The 26,821-nt window shown below is 37.4% G+C and overlaps 1 pseudogene; it reads left to right on the top strand.

Moving 5' to 3' along the window:
* The first annotated feature begins 730 nt into the window (after positions 1 to 730).
* On the top strand, positions 731 to 26,594 carry LOC149259400 (WD repeat-containing protein LWD1 pseudogene; annotated as a pseudogene).
* Positions 26,595 to 26,821: the final 227 nt, after the last annotated feature.

Genomic DNA, 26,821 nt, shown 5'->3' with positions numbered 1-26,821 from the left:
CGAAAGGGAAGCCGAGGGCGGCAGGATTTGGAGGAGTGTTCAGAGATGAAAAAGGAAACACTATCTATCTGTTTTCTATGGATTGTGGCACTGCGAGCAATAACGAAGTTGAGCTCTATGCGCTGAAGCGGGGATTGGAAATCACAAAGAGGGAAAGCTTTCAGAGACTTGAGGTGGATGGAGACTCGAAGCTGGCAATAGAAATGGTGAAAAAACTTCAACAATGAACTACATGGGAGAAGATAAGCCAAAGTTGGAAGACGACACAGCTAGTCCAAGAAATAGGAAATCTAATTTGAAGGATAGACTACATTTTTTTTATGCATGTCCGCAAATCAGGTAATGTGGCAGCAAACAACCTAGCCAACTAGGGGTGTGGGCAGGCAGGCAATAACCTTGATATAAGGAGAGAGGAGTTAAGCCAAATGGAAGGTATGGGAAGTTTAGAGGAAATCCTAAGAACCGACAAGGAGAAGGGAGAAAAACCTTGATCGGGGTGCGAAAGGTCTGATGTAGTAAAGGAAGGTGAGGTGGGACATAGGGCATGGGGGGCTGAGGAGGGATCAGTCACCCAGTTGGATTGAAGGGCAAAGGATGAAGCGGACAACACAAGGCCACAAGAGTAGCTGAAGGGAAAAGGGGCAGAAAGCAGTACAGGGCAGGGGTAAATGTGGATGAGGGTCAAGGGGAGAGAAGGAGAACAGGTGTCAAGCATGGTAGAGGGCAGGCAATGGCAGTCGACAAGTGGCAATGTGGACGGACCAAGCTCACGGCAGGAGCAGCCGGCAGTAAGAGAGGAGTTATGAAGGGAAATTATGGAGATGTCATGGAAACCCCATCTCAAGAAAATCAAACAAGGGAATGGGAGGTGGAAGGAGGATCAAGGCATGTGGAGAGTCCTTCGGATCGAAAATGGGGCACCTTGCCAAGGAAACTAAAAGGTAATATAGTTAGGATAGGATGCATTTGCATGCAAAGTGAGAAGTTAGGATGTGCTGTCGAAGGTGGTGGAAGTGGTGGGTTGGAGGACGTCGAGCTGCAACTGGTTTTCGTCTGCAAGAACTAGTATGTTCCTTCGACTCCCATTCTCAACTGTCTAGCAAATATGATTTTAAAAGAGGAATGTTGGTTAATGGAAATGATTCCCTCAGAAGCGGCCAGAGTAGAGACCCTATGTTTCTCTTGGGGTTCTAGCCTATGAACCTGGAGTGAATTCTTCTGGAATACCATCAGGGAAGGGGGTTCAAGAATACTGGTATTGGTCTCAGGGTAGATAGGTCCCAAGGTATTGTGGCTCACTAGGACATCCTTTGGGGTTTCCACAATGGGGATAGAATCAAACCTATCAAACCGTTATGGTGGATTCTGTGGCCTGGGAAGGAAGGAGTCATAGTTAAGTGTAGAGGGTCAGACGCCTTCTTTGATCTAGCAGCAAGATTTCTTATTCTCCAACCTGAGCCAAGCCTAGACCTAGTCGAAGGGCACGGGATCAAAGGAAGTAACTCAGGTAGCAATCGGGGTAGGGATATAGTACTTAGAAAATCCCTGTCCTGCCCCTTTTTCAAGACCCAGGGTAGGGTTGCAATTGCAATTATCCATTCCGATAAGCATCCCCTTGTCCGTTGGGGTGGTGATACTCAGGGGAGGGAAGCAATTACAGTCAGGAGGAAAAGCAGAGAAACACCGTGGGCACTAGGAAACTGGGTTCTTCAAATTTCAATGGGGAACCACTGGAATGAAGAGGGGGTTAGAAGCCTCAATTTCTCTAAGGAGGGAGGGGGGAACTCAAGTGATAATGGGGGCTATTACAATTCTCCAGGCTGGGAGCGATGGGAAAATCTCGTGCCAGAGAAGTCCCAACTCGGAGGGGGGAAGCTTATGTTTACGTTGTTTAAATTGATATTGACTTATAAGGATATTTACCTAGTTTCTATTTTAGGTAATATAACAAACAGAGTGCAAAGAATTCTAGAGTCTTAGAACTCATCCATGCTCCAGCCCAGGAACAGGTGCGCCGTCGGGAAAAGGAGGAAGTAAGCTAGAAGGAGAGCTGGATGGAAAAGTGTTATAGACATATTTGGGCACTGCAACCCCAATCACATATGTCAATAAACCAAGGGTTCTCAAACCCCTAAAAGTGTTGTTTCATACCCTAAAAGATCAAGGTCAACTGATTACATCATTTCCCAGAAGTTCTCCCTGAAAAACTACTCAAAACTTGTCAAAACTGGACCATACAGATTGCTCCATGTTGAGGGTGTGATGCATCTCACCTGCTACAAACAAAGGGTGTGATGCATACTAAAAAGCCCTTCTATAGGTTGCGATGAGCGAGAGAAGACAAATGGCAGAGGCAGTTTGCTAGGTGGAGACTCAGAGAATCTTCTAGAAACTGCTCATATGACACTTGCCTCTCTGAATTCGCCCAGGGATGGGTAAGAGATCATGGAATCTCCAAGTGGAACCAAGAACTATCAGTGAAATGACACTAATCAAAATCCCAGAAGCTGACTCACTCCCCTGCAAACATCTATATGTGGATCCCTCATCCTAGAGATCCAAAGGCTGGAATTTTGTAATTTGTAAGGAAGTGTTGTTGGTTTCTCTTTGAGACATTGTATTGTTGGGTGATCTAGATTTTCATGAGGTGAAGAGGGATTTCATGCTGGGGGGATGGCGCTGGATCAAACAGCTGGGTTGTAATCCTCTATTCTACTACTTCTATCAATAAAGCTATTTGAGTTTTCCTCCATATACTTGTATATTTTTGAATCTTGTATTTGTGTATGCATTTGTATGGTTAATGTACATCTGATTCTACATTGTTTATGGTTATAGATCTCTATGCTTTGATGGTATTTTCTTGCTTTAACTCTACAGGTGTTCTTTGAAGCAGGACAAGTGAGAAAGGAGTGGTGAAGCTCTATCAAAGGAGAGAGGAAACAAGCAAGGAGCCAAGCAAAAGACTGAGGTTGGTACTCTTTGCTTCTCTCTCATCTATCTCTCATAAAGGAAAACACAAGTTACTTTGAATTTTTTGTTTCTAAGATAGCTACCTATCTTAGTGGGACTAGCAGCTCTGAATGGACACTAGTTTTCCTGGAAACAAAATGGCGACTCCGCTGGGGAATGAATATTTTGTTTGGTTTGTTTATTGTTTGCTTTATAAAATACATACGGAGCCTGAAGTTAGCTAGCTAGCCTTTGAAACGCCTTTTCTATGCAATTGTGAAGTAGGTAAACACTGCTTCAGTCAATCTCCAGGTTGGTTTATGAACTGAACATCTGACTTACAAAGCATCTTAAGTGCCCTTGTGGTAGCTTAGAACCTCATCAGATCCTACCCTTATGCTTTGTGTTTACTGTCCATCATTATTCAGCCTAAATCACTGAGCTTAGCTGCAAGTTTTGAGCAAAAGCCAAGCTCAGTTTCGCTCCATGGCCCATCGCACTGTCTGTATTGTGCAACCTGGATGTGTCGCACCTCCCATGTGTTGCAGGTGAGATGCAACCCTGTTTCCCTATGTTACAGGTGTGATGATTGAGTAAACTGTGTTTTCTTCTCTGAAATTTGGTTTTTCCTCTCTGTTTTCAGCTTTATTCAGTAGTTTTGTTGTTCATGATCAGTACCTTCTTGTTGTAACCATCTTCCTTCACATTATTTCAGCCTCCATCAGTTAGGAATTGTAAATTTTTTTGTGTATTTTTCAATCATTTGCAATCTTCCTTTGTCGAAAGTAGCCTAATCGAACTGTCGTTTTTGATGCAAGTGTCATAATTGTCATTTTGAATCAAAAGAAGAGTGTCATAAAGTCTTCTTCTTCTAGATAATTCATTGTACTTTTGTCATTGTACTTGATTTTGAAAATATTAGTATTTCAAGTGTCGAAAACAGTTTTAAATTCAAAATCGAAGAGTGTCATCTTAGTATTCCTTTCATTTCGAAAAGAGAAAATTGTTAGTACTGTCGCTTTGAAAGAAAATAGTTCAGATCTGTACTTAGCATTCTTTTTGTCATTCACACATTAAGAAAGCGGAAAACAAATACATGCATGTGCACCTGCATTTTGACTGCTTGTTTTGATTTAGGAAAGTGCATTTAGTGTGTGCTCTATGCTCTCTGTTGAAAGAAAAATCATTATCTTCTTTCCTTTGTAGCTAGGATTTTCATTGCTAAAAGAACATAAACGACTGTTTATCATTTTAGATTGCATATTTAGGAATTTCACATCTACATCACGTGGTGAACCTTGAAAGACAAACTTCTAAGCAAGATCAACCATAAAATAAACCTCAATGAACATAAAAACGCTTTGGAATCTAATGCAACACATCTAGAAGTCTAGGCTAGAGACATGTTCCGGCATCGTAAAACCTGGTAACTATCGTTTTCATCGTAGGTTGGGTGATTCCTCCTCTTTGATACGACAAGTGCCAATACGAACTTGTGCTCCCTGTATCGTCATGTATATATTGGAAGACCACAATAGGCTATCATCCTTTATCCTTAGGAAGCCATGTCCGCCGCCCTATCGATCGTAATGCACTGAACACAGCATTCGAGAAGATTAACTACCGTACATAAGTCCTTGGTAATATCTCTATCATTTATCACCAAGGTGTATTTTGCAGTTTTATGATCGATTTGGTAAACCCTCTGTCTAGACTTCTAGAGTAGTCACTTTCATTCCTTTTCGACTTCTTAAAAGAAAAGGTCCATCTGAGCACTTGTCACTTCAGGCTCATTAAAAATCGAAGGTGACTAGAGTCACCTTTAGCTTTTTCTCGACTCTTAAAAATTGAAAAAGCAATTTGCGTCAAAGTGTCTTAAAATTCATTTAAATCGAAATAACATGTTTTCCCCTTTAATTTTTGAGTTGATCAAGTAATCCGCAATCGTGGAAGAAAGTCAATCAAAACCTCGTAATTCATGGAGACTAGCAAGTCAACCGTCTTTGACCCCGGAAATGAAACCATCCCAGGCAAATAATTCTCGGTTAACTGAGTCCAATTCACCTGATTTATTTGAAACTTGTGTTTCAACATCGTCAGAGACTACAATTACTCCAATTATCTCTGGTACATCTTCCTTTACAGAAGAAGTTCTGCAGTTACAAGAGGACATTAGAAATGATCCTAGTGTAACAGTAGACACCTCTATTCTTGAAGTAGCTCCAACTAGGACTGATCAAGAAACTGAAGTTTACTTACCTGAACATCTGGAAGTTGAATTCCAGAATTCAGAAGGTGTCACCCTCCAGTATCTATTACTGCAGAAACTACACTTTCTTCGGCTCCAGAAATATTTTATAGACCTAACGGTCTACCTCTTCCACCTGGATTGATTGCTATAGAAGAGATAGTAGAGGATCTTCCACCCAGTACTCTAGTACATTTTGGAATTGGTATCCACTTACATCCTTCTACTACAGAAGTTAGTTCTTTTTCATCGCAAATTCCTGTGGAATCGCTATGAAATATTTTGGATAGACTAAACATGTCTGAACAACCATCAACATCTGGGACTATGTCAACTAACATAGCTACATCGAAGCTTCCTACTGCCATTCCTACAATGATTGCTGGTATACCATCTGTCCCGGCAAGTTATCAACAACAAGTCGGAGTCCAATCAGGGACTGTTTCGATGACATGGTCAGTTCCTATTTCCTCATCCGGATTCTCATCTGGTATTTCATATGTTGAAACTCAACGAGTCGATCCGATGTGTCTTCAAAGGCCAATCTACCCTTTAAGTACTGGATTGCCACCATATGGGGGGCAGTGTGCTTTTTCATTGTTCCCTCTTGGAGAACAACCATATGAGAGTTTAGAACAAAGTTCAGGTCAAACTGGAGTTACATCAAGCAGTTGGGTACCAATACTGCCTCAACAACCAAGGGTTGTATATTCAATGCAACCAGTCCATCCTGTGTAAAATATTCCCACTACACATGCTATTGTGACTATATTGCAAGTACAAGCACTACCTGTTGTATGTCAACCTCAAGTTTCTTAGGTTGCAATACAACAGCCTCTCGTCTCAGCGATTCAATCACAACCTCAGGTTAGTGCCTCCTTATCTGGAGCGACTCAAGCTCAAACAGGTACTATGACTCCGCATCTTGGTCAATCATCCAGTATTGGAAAACAACAAATGGTCCAACAACCATGGCTGGTTCAATACCAACAACCGCAATTCTAGCAATCATACCAAGGACCTGAGCAAAAAGTCTTTGTAAGCAATGGGCAATCACATTTCCAAAGCGGTTATCAACAACCATACTATAATGGTTATGCCCATCAACTTTATCAAATTTACCAGCATCAAATACATTATGCTGGTATGCAAAGACCTATTGCTTAGGCGATTCCATCTTATCCTGGGTATGCTTCACCTAACCTAAATAAACAGTTTCCCTTTTTAGCAACTTTAGAATTACTAGATCTAAACCGGCTGACAAATGATCCAATTGCTTATGCCCCTTGGTGGCCTGCAATTCCTCATAAACTTCCCTCTGATATTCCTAAATTCAATGGAAATCCGGGTGAATATCCATCGAATCATGTGATGACTTTCCATTTGTGGTGTTCATCCAACACCCTGAATGATGATTCGATTAGGCTTCGCCTTTTCCAGCGAACGTTAACAGGTCTGGCAGCTAAATGGTATATAGAATTGCCTAGAGCTTCATTTGACAACTTCAGTACCCTTGCCACTACCTTTTTAACCCATTTTCAATTACCCATAAGGTACGAAACAGGGACAGAACTCCTTACCAACTTTAAACAGATGACAGCCACTCATATATCTAATCATATTCATGAGTGGTGGCGTCGTCGAAGAATGGTGAAGACGTACGTTCTTGATCAGCTTTTAGCTAAATGGTTTATAAAGTCATTGTTACCCTCTATTACAGAGGATGTGGCTAAGGGAGGAGTTGTTACAAAAGAGCAGGTCATTTCTCGTGCGCAATATTTAGACTTGATTTATACTCAGTCTGGCACGCTCTATGACAAAATCCTTGACACTCCTAGACCAGAATTTTCCGTTCCTCCTCATCCTAAATCAAATAAAGACTCTCATGCTGGTGATGGCGTGATAGGTACGAATGGCACGAAAACCGAAAAGGCTACATCTAAGAAAGCCCATACGATTTCTATTCAAAAAGCAGATGAGGAACCTCTTGCCTCGGAGGTCAATGTCGTGTCAATTGACAAAGGCAGAAATGCTAAGCACCCAGGAGGCAAGAAGAAAGGGACAAACAAAAAGAAGAAATAGGAGGACTCGACTCCTGAGAAACCTTCTGGAAACCCTACTGGAAGGAAGAAACCTAATCAGCCATGTTTCATATGTGATGAGGACCGTTACACAAAAGATTGTCCAAATCAAGCTGAAGTCAAGAAGTTTTTCAAAAAGACTTCAAATACCTCAGCGGTATTGACTGATCCGTTTCCAAATCTAGAAACTAACCTGGTTGCTAGCAATCATGCTTCCCCATCCTAAGTGCTTATGCTATCCATATCAAAATAGAAAAATGACGCTTTGATATCTACAAGGAATAAGGATTATGGAAATCCGCAATCATCGAACGGCAAGGCTACTGATCAACCAAGCAGTTCAGCAACAACTTTGACAAAATTTGTTCTACCAATCATTCCTAATTAACAATAAAACCGTCTAAGGGAGTAGTACATAAATTGACATTTAATCCTCGTGCTCGAGCAGCACAGAATTATAATATAGTGGAGGATCTGGCCCAATCGCCATCCGCCATGTCGACACTTGAAGTACTACAAAATTGTCCATCCCAAAAACAGGCTTTGTTATCAATGATAGGTGGGATTGATCCAGCAGATTCCAATCTAGTGGCCTTTAATCATAAAGGATACGAACCTCAGTTACCAGCACAGCTTGCTTTCCTCATACAGGTAAAATCCCTCAACAAAATTGTTCATCGAACAATAATTGATGAGGGAGCATCTACCTGTATTATGTCAATGAGTTGCTGGAAAAATTTAGGCTCTCCACCCTTGTCACGATCATCAACGACATTAAAAGCATTCGATGGAAAAACATACATGCCATATGGGATATTAAGTAAATTGCAAATCGAACTAGGGGCAAAATAGTAGAAATTGAAGTCGAGGTCATTGATGGAAACCTTGACTACAACATCCTACTGGGCAGACCCTGGATTTATGCTATGGTTACTGTTGTGTCAACATATTTTAGAAAGATTTCATTCCCTTTTCAATGTGGAATTACAATCATTGACCAACTAACCTTCCTCCCCAATAGTTCCCAAGTTACCGGAAGCATTCCATTGATCCATGGAAACTCTCAATCGCTTCAAAATATCGGAGTAAGTCCCCTGAAAGACCCTTCCTTAATGGGTACTTTTGCCCTCTCGCCTCCGAGTAATCTGGCGGAAGTGGCCATGATGGAAACCCGTCACATGATATCTTCTACATCAACAAAGATGAAGAAGAACTCTGAACATTTTGATAGTGTGGATCATCGCGAGGTATTGCCTTCAAGCCCTACCATACCTACATCATCTGACAATCAATTCAGTGATGTTGTACATTATGTGCTGGGGGCATTGGAACCAGATTTTTCCTTCATGACCCCTTATGGTTTGTGATCAAAGGTCACCAAAGGATAGTTTGTTGACTGGTGTCAACCTCATTAAAAAATGAAACCAAGAATCTGAGTAGAATTCCTTGCCTTGTGTCAAGCTCGTTAAAAAAATGAAACAAGGCTAAGCAAAGTTCCAAGTCGAGTCTTTCACTTGATCTCACAAAGGAACCTTCATTCCATCCACCTAATTACCATGAGTAGTCTGGTGAATGTAACGAAGCTTAGGGGGCATGCACCCTTGTCTATTTTACGGACAAACCCAACTGTAAAGATAAGTTTCCTTGTAAGTTATGTGATCGGTCCGAGTGACCTTTCACCTTTGTCTATTTGGCGGACAATGCGCAGGAAATATTTTGTCTAAGCATTGACAGAAAATCATCCTGCTTAACCATAGTAAGTTTACATATGGTTACTGAAGACTTTTTCATGCTGGGGGCATGCAAACCTTTTTATACAAGCAAAAACGACCAATTTCATTTTTTAGCTTTTTAGCATTTTTAGCTTTTTAGCTTTATAGTTTGGTCATTCCTAGCTTACATAAAAAGGAAAAAGAGCAATGTCCCGCAAGGTTCAAGCTCATTAAAAAATCAACCTGCAATGAGCAATGTTTCCACAAAGTTCAAGCTCGTTAAAAAATAAACCCAACAATGAGCATATGTTCCCCCAGAGTTCAAGCTCATTAAAAAATGAACCCACCTTCGGTAAATAACCTTTGTGATCGCATTGCTATCAGCTTTTGAGCCTTGGTCGTGTTCTTACCATCACCTCCACCTTTTTTAGCCGATCATACGCCTCCACTTGATTGTTTACCCTTTTGAGGAATAGCTGCGACGAGTGATTCTATTAGCCACCTTCTTTACACTACCGTGATTGAAAAGTTCCAAACTTACCTGGAACTAGTTGTTATCCGAAAACATCGCTCATTCCTCAAAACAAGTCTCCTTTAAGCTCTTTTTAGACTCGTAAAATATGAAAAGCTTGCCGAGCAATTGGCCTCTCCAGCTTGTTAAAGTGATTGGAAGTGCCATCCCTCCTCTATATTTTAATCTTTTTGGACCTGAGGGATCATTACACAAAAAGATCGAGCGCTTGTCTTTTTCGGCTCGCTAAAGTGATCGGAAAAGTCATCCCTTTCGTATTATTTTATACTTTTTCGGACTTAAGGGATTATACTATGAAAAAGGACTACTAGAGTTTCCTTTTCGTCTCTTTTCAGACTCTCTAAAACTGAAAAGGACCGAGTTATCTTTGCCATTAAACTTGTTAAAACAATAGCGACAAACTTGTCCATACGGACAAGAGCGAGTTTCACTATCGCTAGGCTTGGTAAACATAGCGACAGGTTTGCCCAAAGGGAAAATTATAGAACAAGCATATGTTATCCTCCTCAAGCTTGACAAAAATAAATAGAAACTGGTCAACAATGACTGGGGAAAAAGGGAAGAAAACTTGAAGAACTTCATTGGTAGTAGGTTTCTCTTGAACGTGACGCTTTCACTCCATCACCATGATTGAGTCAGGTTGGGTTATTCCGTTCACCGGTCATATCACCATTGGTCCTCTGTACCATCCATTTTGGGGTTAACGCTACCAATCCATTCCAGTGTCGCCGATATGTTCAAGAGAATTTGCTCAGAGAATTCACCAACCCAGCTAACACCTCATCTGCTGCAATACCTTCGCGCTCCATTTTTCATGACCGCCACCCTGAAGCTTGTGTCATCAAATCGTTTTCACCTCCACAAAATCATTTGCTCTGTTTCATGTCGTAAATGTGGGATACATTAAGGCCCTCCTACGATGGGTCACTTCTTGTCGACGTCAGCTCATTATCCAAGAAGTTGACTTAGGAACAACCCTTTCAGTACTTTAAAGCTTGCATGCCTCAATGGCAAGTTTCTCACTTCCGACGACAGGTTTACATCAATGGCCTTCGACTGAAAGATTTTACGTGGTGTTCGACATCGACTCATGTATTCACACCACGTGAATTGTACTACAATATCTTGAGGGTCATTATTATTATTGGTGATTCCTCTCGCACTTGATAACAGCTTACATCATTGGCTGGTAATCAGGTGATGTCTTTCCATGTTCGACACCAGAACATCTTTTCACATGGATCGACTTGTACATCGGGCAAAGATTGAACGAGTTTGAAGACCCCGGATCTAGTTTCATCCATCTAGGTTGCGATACATTTGGGAAAATAAAAACATCAAATGTACTCCATGGCTGCACAGATAATCATCCAAGCTAAGGGATGATGGCTCTACCAGAATCATCAGTCTGCCACACAGACGATTGTCTGTCCTATGTACATGAAAATGAATTTATAAAGTTGAGCATGGGAATGCCTGCCTCAGCTAGATCATGAAAATAATATGAAGATAATGTATTTTATTGTCTTTTATACAGGTCACCTTCTAGTTCGAAAAACCTCGGATCCTCATGATAAAGCATTTCACCTGGCATCAGAAAATTTACGACCTCATGCTTTAAGGGGCAACTGTTATAGACATATTTGGGTACTGCAACCCCAATCACATATGTCAATAAACCAAGGGCTCTCAAACCCCTAAAAGTGTTGCTTCATACCCTAAAGGATCAAGGTCAATCGATTACATCATTTCCCAGAAGTTCTCCCTGAAAAACTACTCAGAAATGGTCAAAACTGGACCATACAGACTGCTCCATGCTGAGGGTGCGATGCATCTCACCTGCTACACACAAAGGGTGCGATGCATACTAAAAATCCCTTCTGTAGGGTGTGATGAACGAGAGAAGACAAATGGCAGTGGTAGTTTTCTAGGTGGAAACTCAGAGAATCTTCTAGAAACTGCTCATATGACACTTGCCTCTCTGAATTCGCCCAGGGATGAGTCAGAGATCATGAAATCTCCAAGTCGAACCAAGAACTACTAGTGAAATGACACTAATCAAAATCCCAGAAGCTAACTCACTCCCCTGTAAACATCTATATATGGATCCCTCATCCTAGAGATCCAAAGGCTGGAATTTTGTAATTTGTAAGGAAGTGTTGTTGGTTTCTCTTTGAGACATTGTATTGTTGGGTGATCTAGCTTTTCATGAGGTGAAGAGGGCTTTCATGCTGGGAGGATGGCGCTGGATCAGACAGTTGGGTTGTAATCCTCTCTTCTACTACTTCTATCAATAAAGCTATTTGAGTTTTCCTCCATATACTTGTATATTTCTGAATCTTGTATTTGTGTATGGATTTGTATGTTTAATGTACATCTGATTCTACATTGTTTATGGTTATAGATCTCTACGCTTTGATGGTATTTTTCTGCTTTAACTCTATAGGTGTTCTTTGAAGTGGGACAAGCGAGAAAGGAGTGGCGAAGCTCTATCAAAGGAGAGAGGAAACAAGCAAGGAACCAAGCAAAAGACTAAGGTTGGTACTCTCTGCTTCTCTCTTATCTATCTCTCATAAAGGAAAACACAAGTTACTTTGAATTGTTTGTTTCTAAGATAGCTACCTGTCTTAGTGGGACTAGCAGATCTGAATGGACACTAGTTTTCCCAGAAACACAAAGGAAGGTAATGAAGTGGGAAACAGAGGAAACAGAAGAATGGGCAAGGCCAGAAAAAGACAACAAGATTGGAAGTGGCTTCCAGCAGAGGACCAAGTAAAAGAGGAAGGAAGACCAAGAAGGAGAGTATGCAGAACCTGATCAATGCATACATGGTACGAACACCACCAGAGGTGAAAGCATAATTTTCGAATGGGAAAGAGAGCTAAACGATAATATATCGAATCAAGAGATTGAGGCAGAGGAATGGGAAACAATGGTTAAAGACCCCGAGAACACCAGAGGATGTCAAATGTTTTTCTGTCAAACAATTCAACAGTACTGGGTCATGAAGAATATCTTGGCCTAAGCAATGACAATCTATAATGAAAGAGAGGAACTAGAGGATGCCAAACTAGTTGAGCTAAGCATGAAGGATATGCAAAGGGAGATCCAATTTTTCCAAATGCAATTGTACCGAAAGAACCTCACGATAAACAAGATTGAACATAGTGTTTAGGATATGAAGAAAAACGAAATCCCAAGATCCAACACGAAAGCCCCAACCCCGATGGACTCATCAGATGAATGAAGCAAGTCTTTAAGTAGATTTTTATTTATATGACAACTAGCATTTATTGTTTTAATATGAATTTTATAGGAGATAAAGTTGCCAATGTAGCTTGGATGGTAATGAAAACTCTTATTAAATTTTGGACAACATTCGATGCAAATAGGTGGCCAACAGACCTGGTTTCCCGCAGGCAGGTTTTGGCCACTTGCAACTTTTGTTAAAGATATACTTATTTTCAGAAAACATTAATAGAAAAAGGACTATAAAGCTTACACAAAAAAATCTTATAGAATTTGAATAATCCCAAATCTTAAGAAATTGGTGGATGGGGAGCCACGTGGCATGAATATAATTTTTTAAGTTTATTAAAAGTAATGGATCATTTTGCTAAAAAAAATTGTTTATATATAAATGAATATTATAAATAATAATGAGGAACTTATCATTGAGAAACTTATTAAAATTGGAATAATGTCAAATCCCTAAGAAATTGATGGGCACAGAGCCACAAATATATTTTTTCAACTCTTTAAAACACTACAATAGTTGATAAACATTAAGACTAAGCATACGCTGAACATATTCCTTTGAAAATAAAACAATAAAAATCAACAAATCTTCATCCATCTTAAACTGAAATAAAAAACCTTAAAAGATTAATAATCATAAAATATTTTCTATTTTGAAATCTCTTCTTATATTAAAATTTCTCACTTACTAAATTAATAATCAAATTAAAATTAACATTAAAATTAATTCTAAAAAAATAAAATAAAAATAATGGTTTATAAATCTATTCATACATACATTTTGATATTTTAAATATTCGACAAAACCATTTACTTTTTATTTTTTATTTAATTAATAAACAACCATTTATGGTTCCAGAACTTAGTAGCTAGTGTTAACATTACCCCCACACTGCCGACCATTAAGGACAAACAGATTAGTCTAAATGATCTCTTTTCCTCGCTCCATTTTCCAATGTTAACTCAAATTATTTGAAAATTTAACATTATAAACTTTTTCAGAACTTCCAATTTATTAATTTATCTATAAATAAATAATTATTTTAATATTACTCTATTTATAAATAAATAATTATTTACTTAAATTTATTAAAAATATATATAAAATAATTAAATTTGGCATTAAGAAAGGCCGTAGTCCGAAGAATCCGAAGAATTGTTTGGAAAATGGCAATTCTAGTCATATTTAGAGAAAATCCGGCAAGGATTTATGTAAATCCAAGTTACAGTTGTTAAACTTCAAAATTTTAGGTATCCTAGACGTTTTTGAATCGGAGGAATTGTTTGGAAAATGGAAATTCTGGTCATATTTAGAGAAAATCCGGCAAGGATTTATGTAAATCCAAGTTACAGTTGTTAAACTTCAAAATTTTAGGTATCCTAGACGTTTTTGATGGCACTGAATCCATTTCCACCATCAAAAACACGATTCAAACACTGCTTCTACAAGATTTTTTGAATTTTTTTTACCCAGATTTCGACTTTTTTTAACTATAAAGCAATTTCTCCACCTCAATAAATGAAAAAAAACTTTTAAAACCAAAACTTCAATCGCACAACAATTAAACTTCACCAAATAAACTTTAAAAACTTACATATTACTTTCCACCATAAAATTGGAATCCCTGTTTTGTATCCCCGTACACATTTGTCTTAATTGTCATGCAATTTAAACAACGCTGGAAAACCATTGTTTTGGATCCCTGTTTTGGAACTCCTTGACCGATGGTCGAATTGAATACAGATTGGTAGATGCCATTATTTACATGGGAGAGTTGAGCATGGGAGTTGTTGAAGCTGAACAGTGAGCCGCCATTGTAAATGGATGTTTATAAGGGTAATAATAACGTTTTTATAAAAAATTAAGTTGTTTTTAGTGTGATTTTTTGGAAGTTTTTTCAATAAGTTTTTTTGGTTTAATTTTTTTAAAATAAGGTAGGAATTTATTGAAATCACAAGTTTGTTGGGTAACTCTTGTACAATCAAAGTGTTCTTGAGATTTTTAGAGGTGTTGAATCAATATAGTCAAAAAACCAGTGTAAATAACACAAATCAAGATTTCACCTTAATTTTTTCCACCAATTTTTAAGACTATTCATAAAATTCAAAATTCATCCTAAAAAACGATAATGTAAAATTTTTAACTATAAAATACAAGCAAAATGACATATGCCAGCTATTTTGCCCCTCAAATTCCATGATATTATGAGCATCAACTCCCAATGGATTGGATTGACAGTATCTAACACATCATGGGGATTTTTCTGGGTTGTTCACTACATTTACCGTGAATCAAATATGGTAGCAGACATACTTTCTAAGGAGGGTTTTAGTGGAGTTTTTGGAGTCATGCTGTACAAGTATATAGATGATATGGGAGAAGAGAGTTTGTTTTATTATTAGGATAGTTTTTCTTGTTTATAATTTTTGCTTTATATATTATCATATTTTTGGAACTTATTTATTATGGGGCATAATATATTAAGTTTAGATTTATAATATTTATATGGTTGTAGTTTAATGAGATTGTTTTTTTGCCCAGAAGATATGGAAATTCTCGCAGGGATTTTTGTAAATCCAAGTTATAGTTGTTAAACTTCAAAATTTTAGGTGCTCTAAAAGTTTTTGATGGTGCTGAATCCATTTCCACTATCAAAAATATGATTCAAATAGTGCATCTACAAGATTTTTTGAAATTTTTTTACGTGAATTATGGTCACTTTTGACCATCCTAACAATTCCTCAGTAGAGGACTCCATTTATATCAGTTTTAATATAGCTAAAAAATACATCATCATCATCATAACTCTAAAATACATCATCTTAGAAATGAAAAATAATCCATGTGATTGTGATTTCTTTTTGTTAATAACTCTAAAAATTTGTTATTAAAAGTATGAAGTTTTTCAACATTTAGTTTGTTTGAATAATAAAAAAATGGATTGAGCCAGGAGGCTCATTCTACAACCTAGTATGAGGGGATGTGTAAGCTTGCTCGTTCGTCTAGTTGATGGCTATAATAAAGAAATGAATATGATGTATAGTAATTAGAAAAAAAAAATGCGGGAGTAAGATATTTAAACCTTATACTTTTCAAAAATATTTCAATAGGAAATTTAAATAAACTATTTAAGATCTATGTTAACTAATTTGCACTCATAAAATGTCTCTTTGTACATGTTATATAAAATATTTTAATGTCAATTATATATATATATATATATATATATATATATATATATATATATATATATATATCATTTTAAAAATAAATATGTATATATCATGAAAAAATTAGTTTTTATGCTTAAAATGTTTATTTGATCTTATATATATTTTATATAGCATTTAAAAGTACAATTTAAACAATGAAAAACTACACATTGTATTTTGCACTCTGATTTGTATGTGAAAAAATTTAGTCACTTTTAATTTATATTAGATCCATACTTAAAATAAATCTTTTAAACGATCTTTCGTTGAAATACCAATAACTAAACTTTCTTTCAAACTAAAGAATGAACTTTCTTTCACACTAAAAAAATGGATGCAGTGTCACTCCTATTCTCAAACCCAAGACATTTTAAATACATTTAAGCTTCCGTTCGAGCTCTCAAGGGGCTAAACCCTTTGAATGGCTAGTTGGATTTGCTCTCCAAAACAGGAATACACACTTCGTTAATATGGACTTGGGGAACTAATAAACGAGTGTTTAACTTTAACAGATGAATGCTACCTTTTCAAGCACCACAAGAAAAAGGGTTTTTGAGAGAGAGGAATCAAAGTTTTGAAATTAAATTTAAGTAGTGTCATGGGACCCTTGACTTAGATATTTTTTAATTATATTTAAATAATCTATGAGACCCTTGACTTGCATATTTTTAACCATAATTTAATTAAAATTAAATGTAAAATTCATTTAATATGAAAAGTAGACACTTAATTTCATAAAATTATTTTGTATAAATGTAAACACTATTGTCTAAACTTTTTCATTCAAAATTCAAAAGTCAAACTAGATCTCAATTGAAGCATAAGGATTATTCAAGAAGATTGTACAGTGAACAGTCATAACGATAACCAATAATCAAAATTATTACGTCAGTGGCACCTCACCTGTGTGATGACTTTTTCCTACAGTGGTCGACATATTCTGCAAGTTTACAGAACCAGCTTAACACCATCCGTCAATTGTGAGTTGTTTAAGTGTCCCTTTTCCAACGAAGACTTTCTCGCAGGTCTTTGTTGCGAAGGCAGCATCAATTTTATTGGAGTCAAAAGTCTGGAAAGTTGCAGTTATTGTTTTTCATGTTTTTTGAGTGGAGAGGTTCATTTTATATTTCATAATGGAGATGAGTAATTCTGTTTTTGCTCGACTTCTAGTTAACACGTTTTTTTTAAATATATATATATTCTTTAAATAAATAAATAAATGTTAATTTTAATAAAATAAGTCTTTTTTTTCAAGGAAGACTTTCTGGTAGGGCTTGGTTGTGAAGGCAGCATCAATTTCATTGGAGTGTAAGTCTTTGGAGAGCTGCAGTGATTTTCCTCTCCATGTTTTTTTAGCTGAGAGGTTCATTCTATACTCCATAATCAGGCAGATGAGTAATTCCTTTTTTCTCAACTTTCAATTAACACAATATATATATATTCTTTAAATAAATAAATGTTAATTTTAATAAAATAACAAAAATAAATATACATATTTGTTCTTACTCTCAACCATAAATAAATATGCATGTTGACTAACTTATTTCAATATTCAACTTCATGTTTATGTATATGGAGAAAAAGTCTTAATATTGATCATAATAAAATATTTGAATGCTTAAAGAAGAATAATTAAATGTAAAAAGAATTCAAGGAGACATATAATTCTTGATTTTAGAGTTCATAATGTATTTCTGATTAATCACATCATTCGTTTTGAGTCGGCCTTAATTAATCATTGGTTTTGAGTTGGCCTTTCGAACCATCTATTGTGGTTCATCCGCAGGACAATGAGCTAGAGTAGATGGTTTGAAACGTTGACTCAAGAAACCAGAAATGAAGGAAAGCATTGAAAGAGTGCGTTGATGTCATCATCCATTCTTAGGGGAATCAAATTCTTCCAAAATTATTGGCTCTTTTCTAAACCCTAGTGAGCATCCTGGGTCAAGTGAAAGACCAAGATGCGTCTCAATTTGCTGCACTTGTTGATCCATGTCCTCACTGTAAGTTGGGGGTCATCAAGTAATGACAAAATTTCATCCCAAGATGCATTTTGATCCACTAGTGCACATCCCAACAACATCTTCAGTGTTGAGTGTGTTGGCAGTTGTTGTCATTGATGTCAAGTTCAGGGGGAGTCTATTGGTTTGATATCACTCTTAGAGAGCTTTCCAATGGTATATGGCACATAGTCTAACTGCACGAGAATGAAGTGAAACCTAAGTTTGAAGTGATGGAATTAAGGCATGGTTCCATATGAGATAAGGTTCCACCATGTTTGGGGAGTATCTGATCACACAGGGGTCGAGTAGTGCATGTGAAATGAGTAGATATTGGTCTATCTAGATTCATCTGGACATCTAGACCCACCCAAGATACACCAAGGCATCCGAGTCTTTAGGCTTTCAGGAGTGAAATAAGGAAACACTTAAGAAATAGCCCAAATCTAGATATCCCAATGCTAAACAACTGGTGGAGCTAAGTATGACATGGCATCACACATGGAGACAGGTTCCAATGGCAAAGTTGTTTACATGGATTAGGTTGATGATGTGGCATCCTAACATAAGGACACATTCCAGGTGGAGTTAGCTCTTTTGGGTGGCCAACTGGACAGGTGGAGGATGAAACATGGCATATACCTAGATATGTGGAAGCAACGAAAAATGACATGTGGTAGTGTGTTGACATGGTAGAGATGGCATGGTAATGACATAGAAAATAGATGGAAAAGTGATGACATGGGAGCTTTAGGTGGTGACATGTGGCATCCACTTTTGGCCTTTTTGGGTGGCTAAGTGGAAATCTAGTGTGTGACATGTGGCAAGGTGTCATACATGGAACTTGACAAGACAAGGCACATGGCACAAATATAGGTGGAAATTTTTGAATATTCCATAGGGAATCAATGTGGTAGACTCTTATGCCTCATGATTCGCAGCAGGGAGCTATTTTGTAAGACTTCATTGTTTTAAGCAATCTCAACATTTTTCCATGTTTTGGAATCCATAGGAAAAGGCCATCTAGGAATCTAGGGCTCTTGAGGTGTACGCAACATGCACCATTACCAAACACCTAGATCTAGATTCTATCGAAGTTAGCTAGATTGGTTAAGGTTCCACGGAGTGAAAATTCCATTGTGCTAGACATCTAGGCATTGAAGCGTCAGGTCATGCATATTGTTTAGTTTCTTAAGAAAGACCCAGATACTGGATCTCTTAAATAGAGGGCTTAGAGCAAGGTTTAAAAGTGTTATCCATGAATCTGTCCATTCGAGTGCAATCTAGTGTGAAGGGGAGAAAGCACCATATGTTGGATCCTTGGATATAAGAAGGTGCTTAAGGTTGTGGTTCCAGCCCCAAGACTTAAATAGTTGAGTCACCAAGTTCCTTGGGCTAATTTTTATTAAAAGAACATCTAACATCTAGGTATCCACCATACTGAAATTTGAACACGCCTGCAAATACCTAGATAGTGAACTCACTAATGAAAAGTCATTTTCAGGTGTCAGTTCTTGCTGTAGGCCATATGGTTCGATAAGATTTAGAGCTCAAATGCTAAGAGATAAAACTTTCAGGTTTTGCGTGTGCAAATTAGTTAAATCATCGAAGTAAATGAAGACCAAATTTGGGACATATTTCGAGGTATGTGGGTATAAAATAGAAATAACAACGTGAATTGGTAGTGTTCTCATGTAGAGACAGTGAAAAGACTACAATGGACAAGCAAAGTTGTGGAAATTCATGAGAGTAAGTTGCGTTGAATAAGCTGATGATCTAAGTGCCAAATATAGAGATCAGAGTTAGAGAAAGCAGAGGTGTGTAGTGAAGAGAGTGTATGTGCAGTTTCAATGTGTTCTAGAGCTATTGTGAAATTGAATATCTGAAGAAGGTATGAGTAAATTGCTATGGATATAAGACAAATGATGAGAATATTTGAATAGATGAGAAATTAAAAAGGAGACAATATTACAAAAAAAACAAAATATTTGAGAATTAAAATTGGGCTCACTATGATATTTTAATTAAAGAGCCTCATATCTAAGTTTGAAAATGGATGAAAAAGGGATTTGATTGGCAAAGCAAGTATGTCCTTGTTGATCCAAATGGAAACTCACCCATGGTGTTTAACCATGGAAATTTAACTAAAAGCTATAAATAACTCACCCATGGTATTATCCTCCCAGGTATTTTCCCATCGATGGTATTTACCCATGGTAATGTAACTAAAAAAATTATAAATAACAAGCCTCTTTTTGTAAGAGGGAAAATTGTCCAGCACAATGTAGTTGCAACGGTCATTTTTTTATTGAATAAAGGTTAGTTCCTGATTTATTTTTTTAACAAATACTTAGATATTAGAACCCCCCCCCCCCTCCCCCCCACCACCAAGATCCATATCAGTGGTATCAGAGTGGGTTATGACTCCATGGGAATCATGGTTTTAAGGTTTCCAACATATGTAACCAATACTTTAATCAAGCTCATGCAAAGTTGTGGCATCTTATTTTTTTATTTTTATTTTAATTATGGCATATGCCTCTATGCTGTTGGGAGAGTGCCACTTCGCAGGGAGCTAGGTTTTATGTGATTTGAAGTCCCATTCCAGTCATCATATTTTAGGTTTTTTGTCCTGCAATGATGAACAATTAAGAGGAATCTGATTATTCGAGGCTCACCCTCTCTCCATAGGGGTAGTGCCACTCCTTAGAGTCTAGCAAAGATCATTCTATTTCTTCCCCGCGCACTGAAATCACCATAAACGTGTTAGGTCCCTATAATACTAAAGATTCCCCCATTACTGTTGTCATTGTAGCGCTTATTGTTATTGTTGTGCCCCTATTATCCCCATATTGTTATTATTATGCCCCACAGAAGCCCACTATTTTTATTGTTGTGCCCTTATATAATTATTGTTATGTCGGCTTTGATTATATTGTGACCCCCTAGACTCCTATATATAGAAAGAAGGTTTTGTCATTTGTATCACCCAAAAATTATTCGTTTGTGTAATGTAAAGGAGGTTTCCCCCTCTAAGAGGTTGATTTTGAAGTTGTTGATCTATATTCTCTATCCATTTGTGAGTTGGTTTCATAACATTTGGTATCAAAGCTTTGGATTCTAAGGTTTCGCTGTTCCAAACAGGTCATCGTGGCATTTTCGCTATGTATTTTTCTCTACGAAGTTTCAAAAGCTAAAACAAAAAACCCTTTGAGCCAAATTCGTTCTAAAACTGGGATCCAAATTTTAGGTCTTGTCTCAATATATTTTCGGAGATATGATCTGAGGAAGCTAGGGTTTTTGCATACTCCCGAATTACATTCCAAAAAGGTGACCTTGGGAAAATCATCATACCTTTCTCTTTGAGCATCAGATTGAAATTTCGTAAGAAGCTACAGAAAGAGGACGGACTATCGTTTTCTATGTATCTTTTTCAAAGTTGAAGGTTGAAACAGTGACATGTGGCACGTTGTATAAGTTCACTCTACTGAAAGATTATATAATCAGGTCATCGTGGGAGTTTAGTCATAACTCTTTCTTGGAGAATCCAAGTTTGATCAGATTGGTGGCATTGGAAAGAAGACTTAGAGAGCTACCGCAGGAAGCAATTTCAGACCTTGGCAATCCGCAATTATAGAGATACAATAGATTCAATATTGATCTTCTACAAAGAGAAAAAAGGTGTCTAGTCTTTTCAAACTTTTGCATAAGTTTGGGTTGAAAAATTAGTTTGAAGTTCAAAGGGCATAGTGAAGCATAATTATCAATAATTGATGCCCTGAAGAAAGAAAATGGAAACACTTAGTAAGAAACCTGAAAGCTCTAGCATGACTCATGAAGAAGAGGAAGAAATGCAGTGTGATATATCAAAATTACGAGACCAAGTGCAACAAATTTCACTCTCACAAAAGGTAACAGAAGCTAAGATTGATGGTTTAAAGAAAGGCGTGGAAGCTAAGATGAATGGCGTGGAAGCTAATATGAATGGTGTGAAAGTTAAGATGGATGGTGTGGAAGCTAAGATGGATGGCATGGAAGCTAATATGAATGACATGGATGCTAAGATGGATGGTATAGAAGAAAAATTGAAAGGTGGCATGGAAGATTTGAAGATAGATTTGACTAAGTTGCTACAAGAAATGCTTACTAATGGTGAAAGGGTAGTAAAAGAAACTCATGATGAGAACAAAAGAAATGTTAATCATGATTTCATAGACTCTAACATTGTATTGAAGACCCACCATATTCCAAATATTGATATGAGGAAGTTTGATGGAAAGGATCCCGTAACATGGATACTATAGATGGAAAAATATTTCGATCTCCATAATGTGCAAAACACACAAAAGGTACGCATTGCAACTTTATATTTGGAACCAAATCATTTTGTATGGTATCTATGGCTTTTCTCTCCTAAACAAATTTTCACTTGGGTATCTTTTACGGAAGAAATGATAGCACATTGTGAGGATACAAAAAGAAACACTTCTTTTTAGCCAATTGATAAACCTCAAACAAAAGGGTTCAATGATGGAGCACATTGAGGACTTCCAAAAATTGAATATAAGGGTAAAATATATTCCATAGGAGCATAGGATTGATGTGTTCATCGGGAATTTTATCACATGTTTACCTCAAAATAAAGACTGAAGACATTCCGTAAACAACATTTAGAACTCATGTGGCTCATTATGAATATTTAGTCATGCCTTTTGGCCTTACCAATGCACCTTCTACATTTCAAGGTTTGATGAATTCCATTTTCAAACCCACCCTTAGAAAATTTGTGTTAGTATTTTTTGATGATATACTAATCTATAGCAAGTCTTGGAAGGATCATGTTAAACATGTTGACAGGGTGCTCAAACTATTGGAGGGGAACCAATTATATGAAAAAAGCTTCAAATGTTTCTTTGGAGTACAAGAGGTGGAATATTTGGGTCATATTCTATCTCATGAAGGTGTTAAGGTAGACCCTATAAAAATTAAAGCCATTAAGGAATGGAAAATCCCCACGTCCATAAACCATATGCGAGGATTTCTCGGGTTGACATGGTATTATCGCAAGTTTGTTAAGAATTATGGGAGAATAGTAGCACCTCTAACAACATTATTGAAGAAAGACACATTTTTATGGACTCCAGAAGCAACGAAGGCCTTTGAACATCTTAAAGAGGCAATGTGCCAAGCACGAATCTTAGCTACACTAGACTTCACAAAAACCCTTACTGTGGAATGTGATGCCTCAGGGAATGGAATTGGTGTTGTTTCAATGCAAGAAGAAAGACCCATTCCTTTCGAAAGTTGTCCAATCAAAAGAAAGTATTTACAAAAAGATATTTATGAGAAGGAAATGTTGGCAATACTACATGAACTTAAGAAATGGCGACCCTACCTAATGGGAAGACACTTCAAGGTAAAAATAGATCATGATAGTCTTATATACTTTTTAGAACAAAGATTATCTTTAGAAGAGTAGCAAAAATGGGTCACAAAGATGTTGGGTTATGAATTTGAAATCATATACAAGAAAGGGAATAAAAGTTTTGTGGCAGATGCACTCTCAAGAAAGGACGAGGATGTGGAAGCATTGCTTTGTGCCATTTCTATTATCCAATTAGATTGGATAAATGAGGCAAGGGATGAATGGAAGAATGACGAATAAGTGTGGGAACTGATTCAAAAGTTACAACAAGATCCCAGTACATCTGAAACATTTAGCTGGAAAAATATTTCGTTATGGTACAAATATCACTTATACCTATGTCAGAATTCCAACTCAAACAAAAGATTCTTATAGAATTGCATGCCTCTCCCTTAGGAGGGAACTTAGGATTTTAAAAAAATTATCATAGGGTTAAGAAGGAATTTTTTTGGGATGGCCTTCAATTAGATATTCAAAAGTTTGTGGCGGAATTTTTGGGTTGCCAACAAAATAAAGCTGAAACAATTAAGACCTCGGGTCTATTACAACCTTTATCCATTCTAAGTCAATGTTGGGAGGAAGTTTCAATGGATTTTATCACAGGTTTACCTAAGTCTGAAGGAAAGAGTGTCATCATGGTGGTAGTTGACATACATACCAAGTATGCACACTTTTTTGCATTATCTCATCCATTTAAATCCAATACAGTTTCTACTGCATTTATGGAAACAATTCAAAATCTACCTAGAAACCCAAAGATTATTGTAAGCGACAGAGATCCCATTTTCACTGGAAATTTTTGGAAATAATTATTTTGTTGTCTTGGTACTCAGCTAGCTCATAACTCATCTTATCAACCTCAATATGATGGGAAAACCGAGATAGTAAACAAATGTTTGGAAGGATATCTTCGTTTCTTTGTATCTAATAAACAAAAACAATGGGTCAAATGGTTACCTTTGGCTGAATGGTGGTATAACACTTCCTTCTATATTACAGCAAAAATGACCCCATTTATGGCACTTTATGGATATCACCCACCATACATCACATCATATTTAAGAGAAAATTATAAGGTTCAAGAAGTGGAAGATCACATCGAGCATCAACAACAAGTTCTCCAACTCTTAAAGGATAACCTAACTTTGGCACAAAATCGAATGAAACAACAGGCAGATCAACATTACAGTGAAAGAAGTTTTGATATAGGTGACTCAATATTTCTATGGATATAACCACATAAAAAAATGTCCCTCAAGAAAGCTAAGAAGGATAATAAATTATCACCAAAGCATTATGTTCTGTACAAGGTGTTACAAAATATTGGTACTATGGCATACAAATTGGAGCTTCTTGCAGCTTCCTGAGTGCACCCAGTTTTCCATGTTTCATGCTTAGAGAAGGTTATTGGTGACAAGCTCCCAGTTCAAACAATATCGCCAGAACTTGATGAGGAAGGAAAAATCATATTGGAACCTAAAGAAGTCATAGAAACAAGAACTTGACAACTACGAAATCAATCAATTTCGGAGTATCTTGTCAAGTGGAAGAACTTACCCACTGAAGACTCCACATGGGAGGATCAAAATTTTATACAGAAGCATCCAAAACTACTCAAGCATTGAGGACAACAATTTTTTGAAGGAGATGGGCATGTTAGGTCCCTATAATACTAGTGATTCCCCCATTACTATTGTCATTGTAGCCCTTATTGTTATTGTTGTGCCCCTATTGTCCCCATATTGTTATTATTGTGCCCCATAGAAGCACAATATTTTTATTGTTTTTCCCTTATATTATTATTGCTATGTCGGATTTGATTATATTATGGCCCCTTATACTCCTATATATAGAAAGGAGGTTTTTTCATTTGTATCATCCAAGAATTGTTCATTTGTGTAATGTAAAGGGCGTTGCCCCTTCGAAGAGGATGATTTTGAAGTCGTTGATCTATATTTTCTATATTTTTGTGAGATATTTTCATAACACAATAGTCCACTGTGGCGGTGAGCCATAATTGCAGAAAGCACGCATGAAGGTTGTCTTGGAAACCTTGCCTAGAGCGAAACGCATCTATAGATCTATATACACAGCGTAAAACTGTTAAGGAATGTGCACAAACTCATTATGGTACTTATCCATGATAATGCAACTACAAAGCGTAAACTTTAAGCAATTTGGAGCAATAGAAGCATTCAAAAAGATACACATAGGAGGTGCCATGGCCCATATATGGCATGAATTAGAGCATTTTCAAAGACAAGAAATAACAGCTAGGGATAGCGAGTCTGGTGGAGCACTACAACAACAGAGTGGATATCATTCAGGTGGACAATGAGAGAGGCGACATCAAGGCCAACCCAAGATTTTGTTCAAACATCGTACCCTCCCACTAAGATGATGTTCATATCCAACAAATAATGCCAAAAACTAGACCTCCTGGGCAACTCTGTTGACTATCTTTGAATATAGCACATTTCTGATGACTGCGTCAAGGCAAAGAGCATCTTGACCAATAATAAGAACAATGAGTTTTGTGGCCCTCTCACTTCCTTCAATTGGAATGAGAAAGAAATGAATAGGATCGACACTTCCAGCATCGACACCACCAGCACCATTTGGGACATCAAAAAGAAGGTCGTCGACACGCAATTGATTTCCCATGAAAAGGAGGTATACGACATTGCCTAGGGGGTGTAGGTGTTTTTTTCCTCTGGCAGTGCAGATAGGTTTGTGAGGGATTTTTATTTGAGGGACAAGGATAACTCTACAATTATCTATGAGAGCTCTCAACCTGATACTCCCTTGGTAAGATTGGGCTGGAACAAGCAAGACCCCAAATAGATGGTTACCATCATCATGGAAAGCCCCAAGATTGTAGTCTTGGATATCAGATATCCAACCCTAACTTTCATAAAGCTCTAGACATCCCAAGCTAGTTTCAATGCCATTTCTTGGGCACCCATAATTCATGTTACATCTACTCTATTGGAGACAACTCACAAACCCACATATGGGATCTCTCCTACATGAGAAAACCTATCAATGGCGACGTCAATCCTATTCTTGCTTACATTACTAGGGCTGAGATCAAGCAGTTGCAGTGGTACTCCACTCAGCCTAATTGGGTTTCCATCACCTTCTCCAACAAGCTGCAGATGTTGAGGGCTTGAAAGGATAGGTCGCATCAAACTTGTATTTTTTGGAAGGAGACAAGAGAATTTTATTTGCAGTTGATCTTTTCTCCCACTGAGCATCTATTTCCTGAGCAGCGAGGATACCATGCACGACTAAGAACCGGAGATGTGGAAGCATACTACCTGGAAAGATGATGATGATGAACTGAATCCAATGAATATCCAACTCTTGGTCATCACTATGTCCCAGTGTTAGATATCCC

This window comes from Pinus tabuliformis, chromosome 6, assembly GCF_031772625.1.
Source record: "Pinus tabuliformis cultivar Carrire ecotype Pingquan chromosome 6, CPIR1, whole genome shotgun sequence".
NCBI lineage: Eukaryota > Viridiplantae > Streptophyta > Pinopsida > Pinales > Pinaceae > Pinus > Pinus tabuliformis.
The sequence above is the reverse complement of the archived record's forward strand: the minus strand, read 5'-3'. Positions and strand labels throughout refer to the sequence as shown.